Source organism: Phascolarctos cinereus, unplaced genomic scaffold (genome assembly GCF_003287225.1).
Source record: "Phascolarctos cinereus isolate Bilbo 61053 unplaced genomic scaffold, phaCin_HiC Scaffold_2;HRSCAF=192, whole genome shotgun sequence".
In the NCBI taxonomy this organism is placed as follows: domain Eukaryota; kingdom Metazoa; phylum Chordata; class Mammalia; order Diprotodontia; family Phascolarctidae; genus Phascolarctos; species Phascolarctos cinereus.
Window position 1 is genome coordinate 112,860,023 of NW_027555625.1, and position 18,506 is coordinate 112,878,528.

Here is an 18,506-nt window from a genome sequence, read left to right on the forward strand (position 1 = left end):
GAACGAGACTTCCCTACGTCACATCCCTGAGAAACGTTCTTTTGGCCTTTGCTTGAAGATCACAGAGAAAGGGAGCTCATTTCAGTGTGATTGACTACCTGTGGCATCCTTTGCCCTCTTTCTAATCTGTTGTGGGCTCAAAAATTCAATAACCAAGTTAATTAGACTTTGTATAAGGTAAAAATAAAGTTCTTAGTTGAGCTGCTCATGGGCTTACTCAAAAGTAAATGGCATTATCTTTAGGGAATGGACTCAAAGACACCTATTTTGGCTGTTTCTGCTTGCTTTCTGTATCTAGCCTCACAGCCTCATCATACTTGGAAACCTCAATAGTCTCTTTAACCTTTGTTTCTTCTTCTTCCTTCCAATCCACTTTATATAGAGAGTTAGACTAATATTTCCCAAATCTTCTTCATTTCATTACAAGAGAAAAGAACATCAGATGAGGACAAAAAAATACCTGGCGTCGAGGCCCTGATTTAGGGGTACTCATCATGTGACTTCAGGTGGGTCACTTGTCCTTTCTGGGGCCTCATCTCTGAAAGTGCATAAAAATCCCCGTTCTACTTATCTCACAGAATTGTTCTAAGGATCAAATTGGATAATGTTCAGGGAAAGTGCTCTGGAAAAGTAGAACTTGTTATATTAATATATTATAATATTATTATCACTCCCTTGTTTAAAAGACCATATGTAATGTGGCTCATTGTTTATGGCATGAAACCTACCCTCTCTAGGTTAACCTACGAAACACTTCATCAAATGCATTCCCCCTGTTCTTTCATTTTGACAGTTCACTAACTTTATTTCATGCTACTATTTTACTTGGACACTGCATTCCAGAGGAGCCATTTTTTTGGCTGCCTCATAAATATAACTTGTTCATTCCTGTCTCTGTTATCTTTTGATTCTTTAGAAAAGTGTCACTTTCTTCACCAGGAATACCTTTTGCCTTTACATTATCTGTCTGAAAAATATTTCTTTCTTTTTAAGAAAGTCTTCCATCCTTAACCCCATTTGACTCTGGATTATCTTGCTGATTAAAAAGGGATAAAATAAATGTAATGTTACTTAAAATATGATGAAACATTAGCATTTGAAATACCATATATGAGTGTGTATATAAATGTATACATATACCTTGTGAGTTAGTGAACTGTCAGAAGGAAAGAACAGGAGAATACATTTGATGAAGTCTTTCATAGATTAACCTAGAGAGGGCAGGTTTCATGCCATAAACAAGTGCTAACTTCACAGTATAATATAAATGCTAGCTATTATTATTTTTCTTTCTTTACAGTCTCTCTGAGATTGCTTTGTACCTTTCCTTAATTTGAATATAACTATCCTTACCCTAGATGTCACTGTCACATGACTGTATAACTTCAACAACCAATCTACCTAATAATAGTTCCTCCTTCCCTCCAATCTACATTACAGATAACTTTCCTCAAACACTGTTGTCATCTTATAACTGATGTAGCAAAAAGAATAATTCCAAAGAGAGATTCATTTGATCAGGAACTCATAGAAGGTTTCTACACTGGTAAATAAGGCAATGGGTTCTGCAACTTCTCCCTCCTCTAATTTCCTGGCCCATGTTTTGTAATGTTTCTCTTTGGATGAAATTTTGCACATTTTTCTGCCCAAAGGAATCCTTCCAATGACACATATAATCATTCAAAAAGGTAATTACTCTACTGGGGCCTGCCATTGTACAAAAGAGATACATCACCTAAGATCTCAGCTTCAGGGTGTTGAGTGACACTTTATCAGATAAATAAAGTAAAAGCTTTAGAATTTTCCATAGCAGAATTGAAATAGTATTTCATGCTCCAAATCACTAGTAATAAGAGAAATGCACATCAAAACAGCCCCAAAGATTTGCCTCACATCCTGCACATTGGCAAAGAAGACAATAAGTGGCAATACCAATGTTGGAAGGATGGTGGGAAGATGGGCACACTACTGCATTGTTGATGGAGCAGTGAATTGATACTGTCATAAATGTATTCTCCCAGACAAATCTCCCAATGCACCCTTCTCCTCTATTATGCTACATTACTTTATTTTAGGCAATTAGGTGGCACGGTAGATAAGAGTGTTGGGCCTGGAGTTAGGAAAATTCAGCCTCAGACATTTTCTGTCTATGTGTCAATGAAACAGTCTGACTCAGTCTGCTCAATTGTAAAATACAGATAAAAATAGTGCCCACTTCCCAGGGTTCTTGTGAAGATCAAATGAGATAATTATTTGTAAATCACTTAGCAGAGTGCCTGGCACATAGCAGGTGCTTAATAAATGATTATTCCTTTCCCCTTTCCTCCCCTTTATCATTCCTTACAGCACAACCATATTCCATCACATTTACATACCATAATTTGGTCTGCCATTTCCTATTTAGTAGGTATCCACTTTGTTTCCAATTCTTTACCAGTAAAAAGAGAGGTGTTATAAATACTTTCATACATATGGGCCTTTTTCTGCTTTATTTGGGACATGAACCTAATAACTCTATTACTTGCCAAGAGGCAAGCACAGTTTAAAAACTTTTTGCAACCCTTTCATCTTAAGGATAAGGAAACTATGAGAGGTGAATTGCATTTCCTAAAGTAGTCAGTAGCACAGCTGGGATTCTAACTTAGGTCCTCTGACTCAGTGGTGTGCCGATAAATGTTTCACTAATAGCTTTCAAAACAAAAAAAAGTACTATGACACACTTTTAAGTTTAATCTGTATTACTGACATTTTCTTAAGCCTAGAAACAGATAAAACAATAAATCAAACTCTTTTCTGTAGAGTTTGCCTACCTCTGAAGTATAAATGCTCACACTGAAAATTTAGTAATCTGAGTGGGTAAGAGCTGGCTCCAGCACACCCTTGCTCCAATTCCAAATTCAGGGCTCTTTCCATTAAAGCATGTAGCACAATCACTAATTGCTAAACATCATACCTAATATACTAAGATTAATTACAGTAAACATTATTCACCTGGAGGTATAAATCATAATTTGGCAAAAGCAGTGCCTTCTACTATATTGCTGTTTTTATCAGATTGCTATCGTTATCAGATTGGTTGGCACATATATAATGTATTAAACCCTTGCAGTTATCTAATGAGCTTCCATACCTATACAAAGATCCTTATTTTATTAACATACTTCCACTTGGCACATTCCCACCAGTATATCACAAAAGAATGGGAATCTAAACGTGAGCTAAAACATCTATATATAAATATTCAAAATAGAGCCCTAAATTATTCTCATTTAATAGCTATAGAAATACAACTTTTTTTTCCCCTAGTGTATTCAGACAATGACAAGGACAAATCTTGGTTGACTTTGTTTTCACTTTGTAATATACATGTGACAATCAACAAAATGAATTCAATTCCTCAGGTTTTTGTCTCATTTAGTTTTACAAACGTTGGTCAACCAACCTTAAACAAATAACAGCAATTCATAGTGCTACACTGGCTTTCTTTATAGCAAAATACCTCAAAGCATTCCGAAGCATTATTATATAATAATGCTTCAGGGAAAAAGGAATTGTGGTTTCTACACGGAAATCTTTCAAAAATGGGAACAATTAATGAAAGAGAAGAAAGAACAGAGCAGGAAGGAAACACTTATTCAATTATTGCCAATGCCAATATATTATTATTATTAAAAAGCTCAATTATTTTTACTGTTAGAAATACGTCCCAAAGTTTAGATATTACTTGACTTTACACTAAACTATTTTAGATCAAGGTCAGGAGATTTCCATATACCATCTAAACTGCTGATGTCGATAACAAACCAAATGTGAAGTTACATATTTTACAATCAGTAGATGAAAAGGTCAGTTCTGGGGCCTCTCCAAAAAACTATATTCAATGAAATACTAAGCTATTCAGATATCTATGCACATATATGTATATTTGTACATTAAATCTCACTTCATATCATGGTAAGTCTTCTATGCATACTCTTCAGCTTTGCAAAATGAAAGAAATTAATGAGCATGAATGGAACTGCAAAAATATTCTGGAGTCAAAATATTTGGCAAAGAACAAGTCTTGTTAATACCCAAAGTTCTAATGGCTGAATTCACTTTTTTTTTCATTTCAAAAGAATTAAAGACATTAGGAAAACATATCAGAACAAGAAGTCCAAGGTTGAATTTCAGTGGCCTGAATGGAAATGATTAGTCATTTGATTAGCATAATCATAAAAATAGACTAAACAACCTCTAAAATGATAGGCTGTTAATAAAACAGCTGCAGAGAAATCCTACTGAGAGACCAAACTACATTGATGGGTCTCCCATTCCAACCACACCTGTTCCTGTCTCTGTTATTTTATTTCTGTTGATGCTCTGGACCTGTCCTTCAAGGCCCAATGTAAGTTGTATTCACCTCAACAAAGTCTTTGCAAACTGCTTTAGACAGCAAGCTCTGCTTTGAATTTCTATAGCACTTGTATTTTATACCACATAATTTATCATCCAATTATAAATGTGAAATATGGAGGTAGAAAACATTTCCCATGAAGTTTAAAGGCTGTGCATTAGTCTAAAGTAGAGTTCTTAACCTTTTTTATGTCATGGACCCTTTTGGCAGTCTGGTGAATCCTATGGATTCCTTCTCTGAATCTTGTTTTTAAATGCATAAAACAAAATATGTAAGGTGACAAAGGAAATCAATAATATTGAAATACAATTATCAGATATTTAAAAAAAAACAGGTACATGGGAACCCAGGTTAAGAATACCTGGTCTTAGTGATATCATAGTGATGTCACAGAAAAGGACTTAGGACTCAAGAGCAGTTTACTGAGTAGGAGTTGAAAACTCATTCCATCTCTTGGGATATAAGCTTCTAGGTGTTTAATTATCTTCTCCATGCAAATGACTCACAGATCCATATAACCAGCCCCACTCTCTGTTCTTGCCTCTAGTCATGCATCACCAGTTGTCTACTGGACAATCCAAACTAGATGCCTGTAGACATCTCAAACTCAACACACCCAAAACAGAACTTATTATCTTCTCCTCCAAATCTACTTCTCTTGATTTCTATTGAAGGACACTACATTCTTCTAGCCTTCCAGGTTCATAACACTGGTATTATGCACCTCACTCTCCCTCATCTCACATATCTAATAAGTTACCAAGTTACTTGTTTCTGCTTCCATAACATCACTCAGATCTGTCCCTTTCTGTCTCTCAAATAGCCATCACATTAGTTCAGGCCCTCAGAGCCTGGACTCATTGTTTAAAGATTCTCCCCACTCAAATCCACCCTCCGCATAGCTGCTGAAGTGATTCTTCTTAAATGCAGGTCTCACTATCATTGTCTTAATCAACAGACTCTAATGGCTTCATGTGGCCTCTGACATCTCCTCCATTTGGCTTTTAAAAAATTTATTTTATTTTCAGCTCCAAATTCTCTCCTTCCTTCCCCACCTTCCTCATCCACTGAGGTGGCAAGAAAAATAAAAATCATTCCATACATAGAGAGATATATACAAAACAAATTTCTCCATTAACCACATTCCAAGAAAAAGAAAAGTGAAAAAAAAAGAAATAGAAGAAAATATGTTTCAATTTTGCACTCTTTGAGTCCTTCAGTTCTCTTTCTGGAGGTGGACGGCACATTTCATCATGAGTCCTTGGAACTGCAGTTGGTCATTGTGTTGATTAGAATTACTAAGTCTTTCAGAAGTGATTACATCTAGAATATTACCATGATTGTGTAAATTGTTCTCCTGGTTCTATTCACTTCAAGTTACATCTGTCCATACAAGTTTTCCTAGGTGGTAATTTAGAGTTGTTTTAATTTGCATTTCTCTAAGAATGAGTTAGTGATTTTTATTTTCATAAATCTATTGATAGCTTTTATTTCTTCTTTTGAAAACTGTCTATTCGTATACTTAGACTATTTATTAGTTGACTGGCTCTTATTCTTGTAAATTTGATGCAGTTCCCTATAATATTTTAGAAATGAGACCTTTTTCAGAGAAACTTGTTGCTGTTTCCACCCCCCCCCCAGTTTTCTGCTCTTATTTTTCATTTTGGTTGTGATGGTTTTGTTTATATAAAATTTCTTTAAATTTTGTGTAATCAAAATCATGCATTTTACTTCTTTGAACCTCCCTATCTCTTACTTGGTCACCAACTCTTCCTCTAGCCATTGATATGACAAATAATTTCTTCCATTCTCTATTTACTTCCAGGTGAATTTTATTATGATTTTCTTCTAGTTTTATGAAGCAATTATTTAGTAATTTAATAAAGTAATGAATATATATATATAAATTAATTTACATAGTATAGTCATTTTAATCATATTTGGCTCGGCTGACCCAAGAACAATTAATATTGCTCCCATTATTTAGATCTGGCTTTATTTGTACGAAGAGTGGTTTAGAACTGGGTTCACACAGCTCCTGTTTGGTTTTTAAAAGCCTTTCACAACCTGGCACCAATTTGTCTTACCAGCCTCATTATACATTACTCCCCTTCCTATACTCTATAGCTCAAATTGGCCTTCTCTCTTCTTCACACGTGACAATCTCTCCCATCTTGAAACTTTTGCTTTGCTGGCCATCCCCTCATGCCTGGAATAGACTCTCTCCTCTTCCCTATCTCATAGTATCCTTCATTTCCTTCAGGACTTAGCTCAAACATCATCTTCTACGTGTAGCCTTTCCTGATCTCCACAAGTACTAGTGCCTTCCTTCCCTAACCACTTTGTAATTAACTACCTTGTATTTTCTAATATATTTATTCTTTATATATAAAAGATACAGATAGAATGTTGTCTCCCCAGATAGAATACAAACTTCTTGAGAGCAGGAATTATTTAACTTTTTTTGTCTTTTTATCCCCACAACCTAGCACAATGTCTACTATCTAATATGTGCTTATAAAATATTTGTTAACTGATTGTGTATGGGTACAGAGTCTGTTTTACTCCTTGACTGATATCCTGGTTAATTACATTATTTTATGTCCTAATTAAATATTTTTGTTACTGGATTTATTTTGGATATGCCTAGAATAAAATGGCTTAGTCAGTGGGGGCTCAGCTATGGCTTGAACAATAATAATCCCACACCAACCATGCTGAACCTATGAGTACTATACAAATTATGCTTTGTTTCATGGTGGCTAGTTTTGTCTCTCCAATTAAATTTGTAGTTTAGCTTTGAATCATGCCTCTGGTTACTTATGCATCTCCTAGTATCTTGAATGCCACAGGATATACAGCAAACTGTCTATACATACTTTTTTGGCTGTTTCATGGTTGTGAAATGATTCATAATTGTGAAATGGGGACATGCAAGTATTACTAGAGGCCCCAAGCTAATGGTAGTCAAAACCTACTGGTGCCAACCTACAGTCTTCCATCCTGAGTAGGAGTCAAATGAATAGCTCACAATGAAGTCTTTCCTAGATGTGCCATATTTCTCACCATCTTTAGATGAAGCTAAGAAATATTTTGAGGTCAGTCTGACCCTGAAGACTGGATCAACATGTGCTTATGTATCCAGATGTTTAGTCCAATTTTTCTACAGCCTTCACAACAGCTTCCAGGTACTCAGAGAGAGCATGGATAGTTATAGAAGCCAATACTACTTCTACTAAAACAATGTTTCCTTAGTCATCAAAGGACCCTGGAGAGCAGGGGCCTGATCAATTGCCCCTTATTTTGACCAATGATTAGCAAATTTCTGCCACCTGCTCCCTTAATCCTGGTGATTCTGGGCCACTGGTGAAAATTCTTTTATCCTGCCATCTCCACTATCATCTCATTCCTATATAACTGAGCCATATACCTCCATAGTCTTTGGCTTTACTATTCTTTTTTTCCACTGTAGCATTTAGAACTCCCACTTTTGTTGTTAACAAATTGGGCTGAATCCTAGTCTCTTTAAAAAAAAGTTAAAGTTATATTTTGCTTTAGACACAAACCAATAACACTCAAACCCCATATAATGAATATTTCCACAAAAAAATCTTGCCACCTAATAGAGTGATTATAACCAATAATACAAGCCACTTGCGACTTCTGTAGCTTACATAGGGCATTTCCTATCCTATCTCCATGCTCATCTTTTCACCCTCCCCTCCTAGCTTACTTCCTTACTTCCTTCAAAACTCAGTTCAAATCCCACCCTCTGCAGGAGGTCTTTTCCACCACTCCATCCCCATACTAGTGACTTCACTCTGAGATTACTTTCCACTTACAGTGTATATAACTTGTATGTACAACTTTTTGCATGTTATCTCCCCCATTAGAATATGAGTTCCTTAAGGGCAAAGAACATGTTGTTGTCTTTTTTAACCTTTCTTTATATCCCCAGGATTTAGCATAAAGATTGCTTAGCATAGAGTAAGCACTTAATACAAGACTGTTAACTGACTTTTGTGATTTATTTATTTTTAACAGAAAGGAATTATGTATACTTAACTATCCTCATTTAGTACCAATTTTGTTCACTCTTTGATGTATTTTACTGGCTTTATTTATAGTACTGTAATCATTGTGTATACTGATGTCTCTGAGTATGAGGATGGGGTTTGGAGTGGAGAGAAAGATGATGAGCTGCATACTGAACTAATTGAGAAATGAAGGAAAATAATATGGAAACTGATAGATGATTACATTGAGATTATGGATAGAGTGATATAGTTTGATGCAGTGAAACTCAAAAGAAGAAGAGTGCCGAGTGATGGCAACTATGGGAGGATCTAGAAGTGGCTACGTTGAGTAAAGTTTGATTCCACTTGACGTAATTTGTCAGAGGATATGAGAGAGGAGGAATAACCCACATTGAAGAGGTGGCTAAGGGAGATGGTATCATCCAGATGGAGATAGTTTTCCATAAGAGTAAGAAGCAAGCAAGTAATGAGAATTTATTACATACCTACTATGTGCCAGATACTGTGTTAATTGCTGGGGATTAAAAAAGAGGCAAAAGACAGTCCTTGCTCTCAAGGAGCTCACAGCCTAATGGGGAAGCCAGTAAGCAGATAATCATATGCAAACAAGATTGTGGCAGAATAAATTGGAGGTAATCTCCAAGTGAAGACACTGTGATAAAGGAGGACAAGGGAAGGATTTTTGCAGAAGGTGTAGCTTTAGTCGGGACTTGAAGGAAGCCAGAGAAGCCAAGAAAGGAATATGAAGAGGGAGAAAATTCCAGGCATTGGAGACAGCCAATGATAATGCCTGGAGTCAGGAGATGGAGTTTTTTGTTTGAGGAACAGGCAAGAGAATAGTGTCACTAGATTGTAGAGTATATGCAGAAGAGTAAGGTGTAAGAAGACTAGAAAGATAGGAAGGGATCAAGTTATGAAAGTCTTTAAAAGACAAACAGAAGATTTTACATTTGATTGTGGGGATAATAGGGAGTCACTGGGGTTTGTTGAATAGTGTGATGCCTTGGTCCGTCCTATGCTTTGAAAAGCCCAATTTGATAGCAGAGTAGAGGATGAAATGGAGTAGGGATAGATCTGAGGTAAGCAGACCAGTCAGAAGGCTATCGCAACAGTCCAGAGTGAGAGGTGATGAGGGCCTACACCAGGATGGTGGCAGTGTCCGAAGAGACAAGGGGCATATAAAGAGAAATGTTAAGAAAGTAGAAATGAAAGGATTTGGTAACTAAGTAAATATGTGGGGGCAGGGTTTATGAGAAAGAATGAGGAGATGCCCCCTAAGTTGTGAGCCTGAGTGACTGGGAAGATGATGATTCATTCTATAAGAAGATGGAAAGAGTTTGAGATGAGATCTAGGATGACAAGAAACAGTCCACATGCACAGAAATGTCCACAGTTAAGGAATTTGTAATTAAATAGAAACCGAAACAAAAAGCCCAATAATGAGGAATGGCTTAACAAATTGTGACATATGAATGAAATGGAACATTGTTGCATTGTGTAGAATAACAAATCTTAGGTCCCAGAGAAACGTGGGAAGACTTGCATGATGTGACACAGGGTGGAAAAAGCAGAACCAAAAGAACAATGTATATGACTGCAAATATATCAATGAAGCCAATGCTATACAGCTTATCCATTGTCAACAGAAAGTAATGATGCATAATTGAGTACTATGCTTGTTATCTGATGAGTCTTGCTGAAGTTTAGCTCTGCATTGTTGGATCTTAGAGAGATGGAAAGGGGCAAAGTATAAGACAATTGGAAAGGTAGAAAGGGCCAGGTTGTGAAGGTCTTTAAATGCCAAATGGAGGATTTTCTATTTGATCCTGGAGATAATAGGGAATTACTGGATTATGAGTTGAGGCAGGGGTTGGAGGCTGGTGACATTCTCAGTCCAGTGCTTTAGGAAACCCACTTGGGCAGCTAAATAAAGGATGGAGGATTAGGGTGGGGAAAGACTTGAAGCAGAGACACCAAGTGAGGGCTATTGTTAACAGTCCAGGTAAGAGATGATGAGGACCTGCAGCAGGTGGTGGTCATGTGAATAGAGGGAGGGAATGTAGAAAAGAGATGTTGTAACAAGACCTGATAAACCGTCTGACTCTCTTGACTTTGTCATCATGACAACAATGCTTTCTCACCCTGCAATTTCCCTTCACCAGGATAGTCTCCTTTTCCTACTGGTGAGTTCTTTCTAGAGCCTCAAGGCTTCAGATTCTGCAGATTTTGCTACCATGTCCTCACGTGGGTACCCTGCCCCTTTCAGCTCTGTTTTATGTATTGTTTCCCCCTCCTTTAGAATGTAAACCCCTTAGGGGCAGCTAGGTGGCACAGTGGATAGAACACCAGCCCTGGAGTCAGGAGGACCCTGAGTTCAAATCCAGCCTCAGACACATAACACTTACTAGCTGTGTGACCCTGGACAAGTCACTTAACCCCAACTGCCTCACCAAAAAAAAAAAGAATGCAAACCCCTTGAGGCCAGGGATTGTTTTTCTTCTTCTTCTCCTTGCTTGTATTTGTATCCCTTGTACTTTGCACAGTACCTGGAACATGGTAAGCACAATAAGCACTTACAAAATGCTTATTGACTGTTGCTTGAGGAGTTGAGGATGATTCTCAGGTTTTGAGCCTGGGTGACTGGAAAAAATGGTGGCACCCTCAGCAATAATTAGAAAACTGGGAAGAGGTGAGGATTTGGGGGGAAAGATAATGAGTACTATTTTGGACATGTTGAGTTTAAGACGCCTATGCCATAGCCAATTCAAGACATATCAAAGACATAACTGCAGCTTAGGAAAGAGACCAGATATCCAGCCTGGGAATAATCCTGTGGTTGAATCCAAGGGAGCTGATGAAGCCACAAAGTGAGACAGAGGGAGAAAAGAAGAAGGCCTGAGAGAGAGCCTCGGGGATGCCCACCAAGATTGGGTGCGACCTGGGCTTGCTTGTCAATCTCTTGCAATCTGTCTTCTCACCTCACAACTTTATTGAAACTATTCCCTTCAAGGATACCAATGATCTCTCAGCTACATCCAACAGCTTTTGTTAGGCCTCATTCTCTTTGACTTCTCAAGCTGCTTTCCATCCTACAAACCATCCCTTCCTCATGTATACTTTCTTCTCCCTCAGTTTCTATACCATTATTCACTCCTGGTTCTTCTCTTGTCCATCTGTTCTCTTCTTTCAAGTCTCCATCTCTGGCGCCTTAATTGTGAGTGTTCACCAGAGCTCTGTACTCAGCTCTTTTTTTTCTCTTCCAGTTTCTGCTGAGGCCCACAACTTTTCTGGTCACACAAGTTTGCAAAATTCACCTTTCTACTCACTCTAAAATTTTACCTTCTTACTCACTCCCTTGCCCCACATCCAATCTTGCCAAGCCTTATTGATTCTGCCCCCAAAACATTTGCATCCAGCCTTCTCTGTTTATTCACACTTGCTGCTCCCTTACTTTGGTGTCCTATCACCTTTCACCTGAACTTTTGTAACAGCCTTCAGAAAGATCTTCCTGCTCCTACTTTCTCCATAAAGCTATCGAAATTATCTTCTCAAATCACACAGGGCTAATTCACTTCTCTGCTCAAAAATGGTCAGTGGCTCCTTCTTGCCCCTTGGATGATACACAAACACCTCTGCATGGTGTTCCAATTCTTTCATATTTCATAATACCTTTATGTAATCAATATTCCATCCAGATTGATCAGCTCCCTGTTCCTCAAACTCTCTGTGCCATATCACTTTGTATATTCAAGCTGTCCCCACTATGCCAAGAACACACTCTCTCCTTGCCTCTATTCCTAGAATCATTAGCTTCCTTCAAGGTTCTCCTCACGTTGTATCTCCTACCTGAAGACCTTCCTCTCCCTCCAGGAGAGATTAGAGGAGGTTGTCCTAAAATTACCTTCTATTTACTTAGATGTTTATAAAGGTTGTTTTGGCTCAGGTAAGGTCCTTGGAGTTGGGGATTAGCTAAGTTTTTGCCTTTGTATCTTTAGCATCCAAACACACTGTCTTTTTTATTTTCATTTCATTTTAGCAGCTTATTATATGTGTGTGTGTGTGTGTGTGTGTGTGTGTGTGTGTGTGTGTGTGTGTATATATATATATATATATATGGGGGTTTTTTTTGGTGAGGCAATGGGGTTAAGTGACTTGCCCAGAGTCATACAGCTAGTAAGTGTTATGTGTCTGAAGCTGGATTTGAACTCAGGTCCTCCTGAGTCCCAGACCAGTGCTCTATCCACTGTGCCACCTAGTTGCCCCCACACTGTCTTTTACACAATAGAAACTTAGTCATTTTTGTTGCTGAACTGAATTAAATTGTCTTACAGTTGTGCCTGCAAAACTGTAATTGACATTAAGAGAAAGTAAACCATAAGTAACTATAAACTTATAGTGCATTTATAAGCAACTATAAGTTAAATGTACTTGGTTTAATAAAGTTTGCCTGAAAGCACTAATATAGGTAAAGTAACATCTTTTCAGAATAACAAAGCTATTATTATTATTATTACTCAACAATTCTAATACATGTTTATGATTTAGAATATACAACTTGCATGAAATTAGGAATTTCCTCGTAGTTTTGAGCAAGCAATAATTTTTCTACATTAAAATGCTACATTATGATGATGATGATGATGATGATGATGGTGATAACAGGCAGTGTGGTGTAGTGGAAAGAGTTCGGGTGTTAAGGCCAACAAACCAGTTTTCAAGTTCAGATTTTCAGATATTTATTAGTGGTAGAGCTATTTAGAGCCTCAATTGTAAAATTAGAATAATAAAACTTATATGATTTACCTTACTGGATTGATGAGCTTTGTAAACCTCAAAATGCGATATAAATGTTTGTTATCTTATTAACGTTCTGGAAAAAGAGCTGACCTTGGAATCAGGCGAGGCCTAGATTTAAATCTTGCCGATCACATCCACTAACTGCATGACTCTGGGCAAGTAACTTGACCTTTCTGAGCCTGGGCTTCCTCATCCGTAAAAAGGGGGCAGTAATATTTGTCCCACCTATTTCACAAAGCTGTTGTGAACATCACTGAATAAATAGCATTTGGCAAACCTTAAAGTACCTTATAATTATTAGTTATTATCAAGATTACCCAAATATATTGAGTAATAAAATAGTTCAGGGCAGCTAGGTGGCCAGTGGACAGAACACTGGGCCTAGAGTCTGGAAGACTCATCTTCATGAGTTCAAATGCGGGCTCAGACACTTACTAACTGTGAACCTGGGCAAGTCATTAAACCCTGTTTGCCTCAGTTCCTCAACTGTAAAATGAGCCGGAGAAGGAAGTGGAATACGACTCCAGTATTTCTGCCAAAAAAAACCCAAATGGAGTCATGAAGAGGTCGTACATGACTGAAATGACCAAAAACCAAAATAGAATAGTTCAAGAAATACTTTATGGAAAAAGTTACTCCTCAGTATTGATCCTTAATTAAATTATTATTAGAAGGCTAACAACTCTAATGGAGGCTGATAGGTAGCTCAATGGATAGAGTGTTGGGCCTGGAGTCAGGAAGACTGGAATTTAAATTCAGCCTCAAATACTCACTAGCTGTGTGACCCTGGGCAAGTCACTTAACCTCTGTTTACCTTAATCCACTGGAGAACAAAATGACAAATCACTCCAGTATCTTTGCCAAGAAAACCCTATGGATAGTATAGTCCACAGGGTCACCAAGAGTCAGACACAACTGAATGAATGAACAACCACCACCACCACCACAACAAAAACTCTAATAGACAATCTGATTGGTAACTAATAAATCCACAGGCATAAAATATTGCAATACATCTCAAACTAGGAAAAGTATGTAAAGACCTTGGGCTTAGAAATATAGCTTTAAACACATCATTGGGGGCCAACAACATTAACTAAAATGTACAGTGACAACCGTTTGAACCTATATATGTTCTTTTTTGTTTCTTAATGGGGAAATAAGTTTGCTCAAACTGCATGTATTAGAATACTTGATACTATTATCTTTGCCATTTTCTTCTGTAAATGGGTGGATTTAGGAAACAAATGATGGGGCTCTCCAAATAGAAGGCCCCTAGCAGCAACCAAACAAATTTTATTTGACTATTTAGAGGAGGTGAGAGGGAAGGGAGGAGGCTGAAGAATTAAATGTGGCTCAGAAGTGGGAGAGGTCACATAATTTTTAGCACAGGGACTCATTCAATTAATTTTTTTTTTCCTTAAGGAGGAGAGGCCAACAGACATTGGATGAAAGCTTTTCTAAAAACTAAAAAAAAATATTCTAGTCACCAACTACCACTCTTGTCCTAAATAGAATCAAAAACTTATTGGCTTCGGCTGACATTGTGAGATATCATAATACATTATCCTGGAAGCTGCAGAATCTCAGTTCCCATCCTAACACAGGGCCCACTAAAATAAGGGAACTGAAGGCAACTGGAGATACGCTTACTTAGAGCATCAGTAGTCTGTTCTGGAAATGCAGCTTAAAAACAATTTTTAAGTACAGAATAGATTCATTAGTTTAGGGATTGATTAGGTACAGCCATTTCCAGAAGTACACAAAAACGAATGGAAAATGTTAAGGGTGAAGATGGCATCTTATTACTTTGACAGAGTTAGTACATTAAATAGAGTAAAAGTTCAGGTGTTTGTGTTTTTGTTTTTATTAAAATATACATGAAGAACCTGTTAATAGTAAAAAAGTATATTTTAGGATTAGCCTATCACCATGTCACAGAAACAAAATAAAACTTCCTGAGCACACACTATGATCAAATATCAAATCTCCTATTTAAGCGCTGCATAATTATTAATGTTTTATGCACTATACGGTTCAACAGCTCAAAAGAGTGGTATTGTAGGGCTGATGAAAAACATGAAAGCCTGAAAACACCTACTCCAATTTCAGAGCTGAAATAGTTCTATGTTTATTTACAATTTATACTCCACTGAATTCTAATAGAAGGACTTGCATTCAAATATATATAAAGCAAAACAATTTAACTCTACACATATACTCTACTAACCTGCACTTTCAAAAACATGCTCGCTAAATGAAAATATTGTAAAATATGTCTAGGAAGAACTGTGGATTGTGATGCTGCCCTACATATTTCGACATGTCTGACAAGTTTCAACCTCCCCACTGGTGTCAAGGGCGGAGGCAACCAGACACACCCCTGACGAGAGGTGGCCGTCTTGCCCTCTGGTCAAATAATTTTGAGACTAGTTTCAAGGTGAGTAATGGCATTTAAGAACTTCATTTTAAGCTTCACTAGGTTCTATACTTTGGAATAGATTTGGGACTAGCATTGGAAAGGATTGATATTCAAACTGAGGTTTTAATGAAGTTTTTTAAAAGGACTTTACATCAATATTTCCCAAACTGATTGGGAAAGAGAACTTTGGGGCTTGAAATACAGGGACTGGACAAAATCATTTCCTTCAAAAATAAACAGTGAGATATGGTGAAAGAGTGTACAAATGCAGGGTGTCATAGTCCCGGCCAAAGGAGGTGGAGACTCGGTTGCATTAGCCAGGGCCAGGGTTATGAAATGGCCAGAGTCCAAGTGTTTGTAAATATAAACCTCAAAGCTGAGGTCAGAGCAGCATGGGCTTTCTTCTTCAGCTCCTCCTCCTCCTCCTCGCTCTCTGTCTCTGTTTCTCTGTGTGTATCTGTCTCTCATTGTCAGTCACTGTCTCTCCCCTCCCTCCCTCCTTCTCTCTCTCCCTCTCTCTCTCTCTCTCTCTCTGTGTCCATGTCTTTCTCTCTGTCTCTCTCTGCCTCCATCTCTGTCTCTCTCCATCTCTTTCCCTTTTTTGGAGGGAGATGAAGGGGAATATGCATATGGAAGCAGGAGTCAGAAAAATGAAGGAGGGTGCCTCTTGTCCTGGGATGTGTCTAGCTCCATTCAGACCTGAGGTGGAAGTTAGAGCCAAGGTTAGGTGGGAATAGGAGTCAGGGGGCTCCTCTAAATTGGGAAGGAAAAGGGAAAGGAATACAAATTTATATAGCACCTACTATGTGCCCAGCACTGTGCTAAGTGCTTTTTACAAATATTAATCTCCTTTGATCCTCATAACAACCCTGGAAAGGAAGTGCTATTACTATCCCCATTTTAGAGTTGAGGAAGCTGAGGTAGACAGAGGTTAAGTGATTTGCCTGGGTTCACACAGCTAACCTCACCCATTGTCTGAGGTTAGATTTGAATTCAGGTCTTCCTGATTCCAGAAAGAGGATGCGATCAGAGAATCATATTTAGAGTTAAAAGGGACTTTAAAGACTACTGAATCCAATCCCCTCACTTTACAGACCAAGAAACAGAGATCGAGCAACTTGCCCATAGTCACACAGCTACTAAGTGTCTGGGGCAGAATATGAACCCGGGTTTTCCTCACTCCAAGCTTAGCACTCTGTCCACTGTGCTGGATAGCCCCTTCCATTCATTCATGCACTCATTCAGTAAATATTTATTAAGCACCTACTATGTGCCAGGCACTGTGATGAGCACTGGGGATACAAAAAGGGGCAAAAGACGGTCCCTGCTCTCATGGAGCTTGCTTCATATCATCAGAGTTCTAGGGAACACAGTTTGGGAAATGTCAGCTCAAAGATTATTTATTTCATTGTTTTAAGCAGCATTCATACGAGAATAATAAATATAACAGCTAAAATTAAAATAGCACTTTAAAGTTTGCAGAACACCGTACACACATTGTCTCATTTGAGCGTCACAACAGTTCTATGAGGTAACTACTATAGGTATTGCTGTTCCCATTTTGCAGATGAGGCAACTGAAGTTCAGAAGGGGTTAAATGAGTTGCCCATGAACATAAAGCTAGTTAGTGACTGAGGCAAGATTCGAACCCAAGCTTTCCCGACTTCAGGTCCAGCACTCTATCCACGAAGCCAGGCTGAAGGAAATATTAAGCACTGAGAGTAACTCACACTAAAAAATAGCCACTTTTTAATTACCTGTAGCAAATCACAGTTTATGACAAATGAGCATAAAATGTCATCAGATGTGAAAGACAAGTACATGTGATACTACAGGCATCCATCAACCACCACAAAAGCTGTAAAGAAAATGGCTAAGCTGGCAATTTTTTCCTCTGTCTTTCTCACTTCTGTTACCTTTCACCTCTTCTACATCTATCTCGTATTTATATGTTACCTTCCTCATTGGAATGTAAGTCCTTTGAGGACAGGGACCATTTTTGCCTATTCCCAATGCTTAGCACAGTCCCTGGACATAGTAGATGCTTAACAGATGCTTGTTTATTGATTAGTTGAAATAGGAAAACATATCCCATAGGGTTAACAGTACCATTCTTTGTGTTATTAATGCAACAATGCAGAATTTTTAAAAAGGTGACTAGAGGCAGGTAAACATTTGACAGGTATATGGACTTTTTGGAATCTGCTACCAAAGTGGATGCACTTATAAATTCATTGAATTGGGAATATGTGATGACCAATGACAAATTAGGACAATTAATTGGGACCTTTCTTGTATTCTGGATCTAGATTTACCTCAACATGGAGCCCAAGGTACATCGATGGCTCCTAAAACTACATCTCCATGGATTTCCTCTTTTAGGTCTAACTCTAATCCACCTGTTGATTTTCTAAACATCGTGTGGCTGTTTATATTTATGATCCAAATGAAATAATGTTTGTAGGGCTTTTAGCACAGAGCCTGGCACACAGTAGGTACTGTATAAATGCTTATTCCCTTCCCCATAGATATGAGATACTATAATAGCTTTCTTTCATCTAGCATAATCACTATTCATGAACACAGGGTCTTGCTAATAAATGTTTAATGCTCCATATAATATTTTAAATATTTTATTCACATTTAGATATTGAAAGCTGCTATTCTGCAAATGTATTGATTGATGGGAATGATAGTCAATTTGATTGTCTTGTGTTAGTTTGTACTCTTGAATAAATAGAATCTAAGCTATGACATTTTCTCCTTTAAGGAGGATTTTTTTTTCCCCTACTGACTAACATTAAAACCTAAGAAAAGACATGAATGATCATTTTCGGCTCCATTGGCTGAACAT

The 18,506-nt window shown here is 37.7% G+C and overlaps 1 protein-coding gene across 6 annotated transcripts in view; it reads right to left on the reverse strand.

Moving 5' to 3' along the window:
* The window catches only part of WDPCP (WD repeat containing planar cell polarity effector), a 361,091-nt gene that overhangs the window by 228,046 nt on the left and 114,539 nt on the right, over positions 1 to 18,506 (reverse strand). The window lies entirely within an intron of this gene.